Genomic DNA, 6,045 nt, shown 5'->3' with positions numbered 1-6,045 from the left:
CAGGATGGTCTCGATCTCCTGACCTTGTGATCCGCCCGTCTCGGCCTCCCAAAGTGCTGGGATTACAGGCTTGAGCCACCGCGCCCGGCCACGCCCAGGTAATTTTTGTAGTTTTTGTAGAGATGGGGTTTTGCCATGTTGCCCAAGCTGGTCTTTAATTCCTGAGTTCAGGCCATCTGCCCGCATTGGCCTCTCAAAGTGCTGGGATTACAGGCATAAGCCAATGTGCCTGGCCCATTTCAGTTTTTAAATTTTAGCCATTTTGGTGACTGTGTAGTAGTAACTCACTGAAGTATATTACATTAAATTTTATCTCTTTATATATTTGACTACCCTTCTTAATACTAATTTTCTGGAGGCCATAGGATTATGTCTTATTCAACATGTGAATAAACACAGATAGTGCCTGCCATGCACAAGGTGCTAAGTGCTTGTTGCAGAAGTAATGAGGGACTGAGAAGTCTTCCGAAAGCTAAAATCAAACATTTCCGGTACATAAAAATCGACCTTGCCTAAGTTTAATCATCATCAAATCCCAGTCAACAGACATGCCTGAGTGTCCACTCACTGCCAGTATTAGTCTTCCGATGCTTTCTTCCCAAGGCCTTGTCAGCTGAGTACTTCATAGCTTTGCCTGGCAGTATAGACATTAGAGCTGTGACGGTACTAATCATAAAGGTAAAAGAGCCCTCGAAATATAATTCCATTTCCCCCACTTTCTGGCAAAATCATTTGTAAATCCCACAAAGAGTGGAATAATCTAATCCTTGTCTAAAGACAACCAGTTATGCAAATAAAGCCCCAAGAAATCTCAGCACTTTGGGAGGCCAAGACGGGCGGATCACAAGGTCAGGAGATCGAGACCATCCTGGCTAACACGGTGAAACCCCGTCTCTACTAAAAAATACAAAAAACTAGCCGGGCGAGGTGGCGGGCGCCTGTAGTCCCAGCTACTTGGGAGGCTGAGGCAGGAGAATGGCGTGAACCTGGGAGGCGGAGCTTGCAGTGAGCTGAGATCTGGCCACTGCACCCCAGCCTGGGCGACAGAGCAAGACTCCGTCTCAATAAATAAATAAATAAATAAAGCCCCAAGAAGGTACCGCTTCTGAGACACATTCGCTAGCATAGCTATAATTAAAAACATGGCTAAGGGCAGGGCACGGTGGCTCATGCCTGTAATCCCAGCACTTTGGGAGGCTGAGGCAGGCAGATCACCTGAGGTCAGGAGTTCAAGACCAGCCTGGCCAACATGGTGAAACCCCGTCTCTACAAAAAATGCAAAAATTAGACGGGCATGATGGCAGGTGCCTGTAATCCCAGCTACTTGGGAGACTGGGGCGGAAGAATAGCTTGAACCTGGGAGGCGGAGGTTGCAGTGAGCTGAGATTGTGCCATTGCACTCCAGCCTAGGCGAAAAAGCAAGACTCCATCTCAAAACAAACAAACAAACAAACATGGTTAATAACAAGTGTTTGATGAGAATGTGAAGAAACTGAAACCTCATACAAAGCTGAATATAGTGCAGCCACTTTGGAAAACACTTAGGCAGTTGCTCAAAACATTACATGTAGGCCAAGCACAGTGGCTCACACCTGCAATCCCAGCACTTTGGGAGGCTGAAGCGGGCAGATCACGAGGTCAGGAGATTGAGGCCAATGTAGCCAACATGATGAAACCCCATCTCTACTGAAAATACAAAAAAAATTAGCTGGGCATGGTGGTGCGCACCTATAGTCCCAGCTACTTTGGAGCCTGAGGCAGGAGAACCTCTTGAACCCAGGAGGTGGAGGTAGCAGAGAGATGAGATTACGCCACTGCACTCCAGCCTGGGCAAGAGTGAGACTCCATCTCAAAACAAAAACAAAAACATTACACATAGAGTTACCATATAACCTAGCAATCTACTGTAGGTATATACCTAGTGAATTGAAAACATGTGTTCATACAAAAAATCTGTACATGAATGTTGCATTAGTCTGTTCTCTCATTGCTATAGAGAACTACCTGAGGCCGGGTATGGTGGCTCACGCCTGTAACCCCAACACTTTGGGAGGCCAAGGCAGGTGGATCATGAGGTCAACAGATCAAGACCATCCTGGCCAACATGGTGAAACCCCATCTCTACTAAAAATACAAAAAAATTAGCTGAGTGTGGTGGCGTATGCCTGTAGTCCCAGCTAATCGGGAGGCTGAGGTAGAAGAATCACTTGAACCCAGGAGGCAGAGGTTGCAGTGAGCCGAGATTGTGCCACTGCATTACAGGCTGGTGACAGAGTAAGACTCTGTCTTAAAAAAAAAAAAAAAAAAAAAGAAGGGAACCACCTGAACCTGGGTAATTTATAAAGAAAAGAGGTTTAATTGGCTTACTGTTCCACAGGCTGGGGGAGTCCTCAGGAAATTTACCATCATGGCAGAAGGCAAAGGGGAAGCAGGCACAATCTTCACATGGTGAAGCAGGAGAGACACAGCGAAGGTGGAAGTGCTACACACTTTTAAACAACCAGATCTCGTGGAAACTCACTATCACAACAACAGCAAGAGAGAAGTCTGCCCTTATGATCCAATCACCTCCCACCCACCAGGCCCCTTCTCCAACATTGGGGATCACAATTTGACATAAGATTTGGGTGGGGACACAAATTTAAACCATATCAAATATTCACAACAGCATTATTCACAACAACCAAGAAGTGCAAAACAACCCAAGTGTCTATCAGTGGGTGAATAGACAAACAAACCGTAGTATATCTATTCAGTGGAATATTATTCAGCCATATAAAGGAATGAAATTCATGCCAAAACAAGGATGAATCTTAAAAATACTATGATAAGTGAAACAAGCCAGGCACAAAAGGCCCTATATTATAGGGTTCCATCTATCTAAAGCATCCAGAATAGGCAATTTCGTAGAGAAAGTAGATTAGCAGCAGTCAGGGGCTAGGAGGAGGGGTAAATGGGGAATGACTGCTAATGAGGTACGTGTTACTTCCTGGGGTGATAAAAATGTCCTAAAATTAGGTAATGGCAATGGCTGCATTACTCTCAAATATCAAATATACTAAAAACCAGTTAATTGTACACTTTAAATGGGTTAATTTTATGATAGGTAAATTAGAGCCCAATAAAAGTTCTACAACACACCGAGCTGTTGTTTTGCTTTTGCATAATTTATTTACCTAAATTATTTGCAATAAACTTGTATTACTCTTGCAATTTTTTAAAAAATGAAGGTTTAAAAATAATTAATTATAATTTATACTTTTTTTCTGGGAAAAGGCTGCATAAACACATTCCTTGTCACACCATCATTTCTTTTTCTCTCATCAAATCAGCCCTAGCTATCCTAAAGAACGGTCTTCTTTCTGCTTTAGGTGGACGTTAGCACAGCATTCACGAGGAGAAGCACCACCAGCTCTAGCTCTAAAGAACGCCAAGGAATATGATCTTGTTGTACTATAGGGCTGCCAGATCTGCATTTGGTTTAGACAAGGAGGGTCCAGAGAAAAGGTTGCTGCCTTCTTTCATTGTCCTCTGTAGGCAAAGTCTAAATGGGGTATGACTAGCCTATCCAATATCCCCTTCTATTTTTTCTCTTCTGCCCCCTTTTTTTTGGAGATGAAGTCTCACTCTTGTCCCCCAGACTGGAGTGCAGTGGCGCAATCTTGGCTCACTGCAACCTCTGCCTCCTGGGTTCAAATGGTTCTCCTGCCTCAGCCTCCCGAGTAGCTGGGATTACAGGCGCCTGCCACCATGCCTGGCTAATTTTTGTATTTTTAGTAGAGACAGGGTTTCACCATGTTGGCCAGTCTGGTCTCGAACTCCTGACCTCAGGTGATCCGCCCGCCTCGGCTTCCCAAAGTGCTGGGATTACAGGTGTGAGCCACGGCGCTGGGCCATCTTCTGGCCTCTTTAAGAGGAAAATACAAAACAAAAAGTAGCAGCAGGAAACATATATATTATAGTATACTACTGTCATTTTTATGACCTTTTTTTTTTTTTTTTTGAGACGGAGTCTTTGTTGCCCAGGCTGGACTGCAGTGATGCAATCTCGGCTCACTGCAACCTCCCCCTCCTGGGTTCAAGAAACTCTCCTGCCTCAGCCTCCTGACTAGCTAGAATTACAGGCATGAGCCACCACGCCCGGCTAATGTTTGTATTTTTAGTAGAGAGGTGGTTTCACCATGTTGGTCTTCAAACCTGTGACCTCAGATGATCTGCCCGCCTCGGCCTCCCAAAGTGCTAGGATCACAGGCGTGAGCCACGGCACCTGGCCGCCTTTGATTGCTCTTTTTTTTTTTAAATTTTACTTTAAGTTCTAGGGTACATGTGCACAACGTGCATGTTTGTTACATATGTATACATGTGCCATGTTGGTGTGCTGCACCCATTAACTCGTTATTTACATTAGGTATATCTCCTAATGCTAACCCTCCCCCCTCTGCCACCCCACGACAGGACCTGGTGTGTGATGTTCCCCTTCTTGTGTCCTAGTGTTCTCATTGTTCAATTCCCACCTATGAGTGAGAACATGCGGTGTTTGGTTTTTTGTCCTTGTGATAGTTTGCTGAGGATGATGGTTTCCAGCTTCATCCTTGTCTCTACAAAGGACATGAACTCATCCTTTGATTACTTTTTAAAATTTCTTCTTACCCTTAGTTTTTCCCTTGTTCCAATAATTTCCCTAGATCTGCCATACCAGCATTGCAAGAGGGCTTGTCAGAAACTCAAATGATCAGCCAGCCCTCAGAGTCTCTATTAGCCATTCAGCCAGCGGGGCCCAGCCAGCAGGGCTTTAGTAAGCCCTCCAGGCCATTCTGACTCTCCCCGAAGTTTTAGCACCATTGCTCTAATTCTTGAAAAGCCTTCGGCTTTTCAAGTATAATGTACTACACAAGAGCAGAAACTACAGACTTGCTGAGTCATCCTTCCTTTCTCTTGGTCACCCTAACCTTCCATTCACCATTCTGCCTGGATTCTTCTCTCGGCATATTTCTCTCGACATTTTCTCTTCCATCTTGGAATCCTTTTGCTTCTTCCTGAATCAGCACCTCGAGTTTGCTGTCCTTTTCCATCTATCAACATGCCCTACTTAAGACACTGTCACAGCACTACCTGGGAAGCAAGATAGGAAGATACCATGAAAAGAAGAATTTTTTGGAACATTTTTGGCACTTATTTTTGTGAAAATGAGTAGTATATACACTCTACGTCTATAGAGCAGAGATTCACAAGCTTGAATGTGCAAAGGGGAGTTTGGTTTTTTAAATGGATGTCCCTAGGTTTCAGATTCTGGGATGTAGAGACAATGTCTGGGGTGGAGTCTAGGAATTTTCATTTTGATAAGTACCTCAGGTCATTTTGAAATTGGTGGTCCTTGCCTACTTTAGGAAGCGCTGAATCAAGGACGAGAATTGGGGTGGGGGGCAGGGCTCTCTCCTTTGCAAATTCTACATCCACTGAAAATCTATGCAAGAAAAAAAAAAGCACGGGACCTACATTTTCTCATGACATTTTTCATGTCTCTAGCGATTTGGTGCTTAGGAAACCTTTAAATCAAGTTCTCAGGCTCTCAAGATAAAAAAAAAGTTATCAACACACAAACAGTAAACCATTAATATAGGGGCAGTTGTGCTGTTAGGTGTGAAAATTATTCTTGAAATAATACTATCCTGACCAGCTACAGGAACAATCTTGAATAAGCTGATTACTTTTATACTTATATTCCTCTAGTATGTATTAACTGAGACACATAAAGTTTTATTCCTTCCAAAATTCGTGGAGCAGTTAGTTGTTACCTTGAAGGAAGTTATTTTTCTCAAATTACTGTTCACAGTGGTTGTATGTATTAGTAGGAGGATTGATACATAGAATACTTTATTGCCTGAAATGACCATGATTATTCATGTTGCCAAGATGCAAGATCACCCTGTGAACAGATCAACTTGCATCTTGGCAACATGCATAATGCAGTTCTTTTCTTTCTTGTCTTTTTTCCTTTCCTTCCTTCCTTCTTCCCTTCCCTCCCCTCCCCTCCCCTCCCCTTCC

The sequence above is a fragment of the Mandrillus leucophaeus genome, unplaced genomic scaffold (genome assembly GCF_000951045.1).
Source record: "Mandrillus leucophaeus isolate KB7577 unplaced genomic scaffold, Mleu.le_1.0 Scaffold73, whole genome shotgun sequence".
In the NCBI taxonomy this organism is placed as follows: Eukaryota; Metazoa; Chordata; class Mammalia; order Primates; family Cercopithecidae; genus Mandrillus; species Mandrillus leucophaeus.
Note: the sequence above shows the minus strand (reverse complement) of the source record.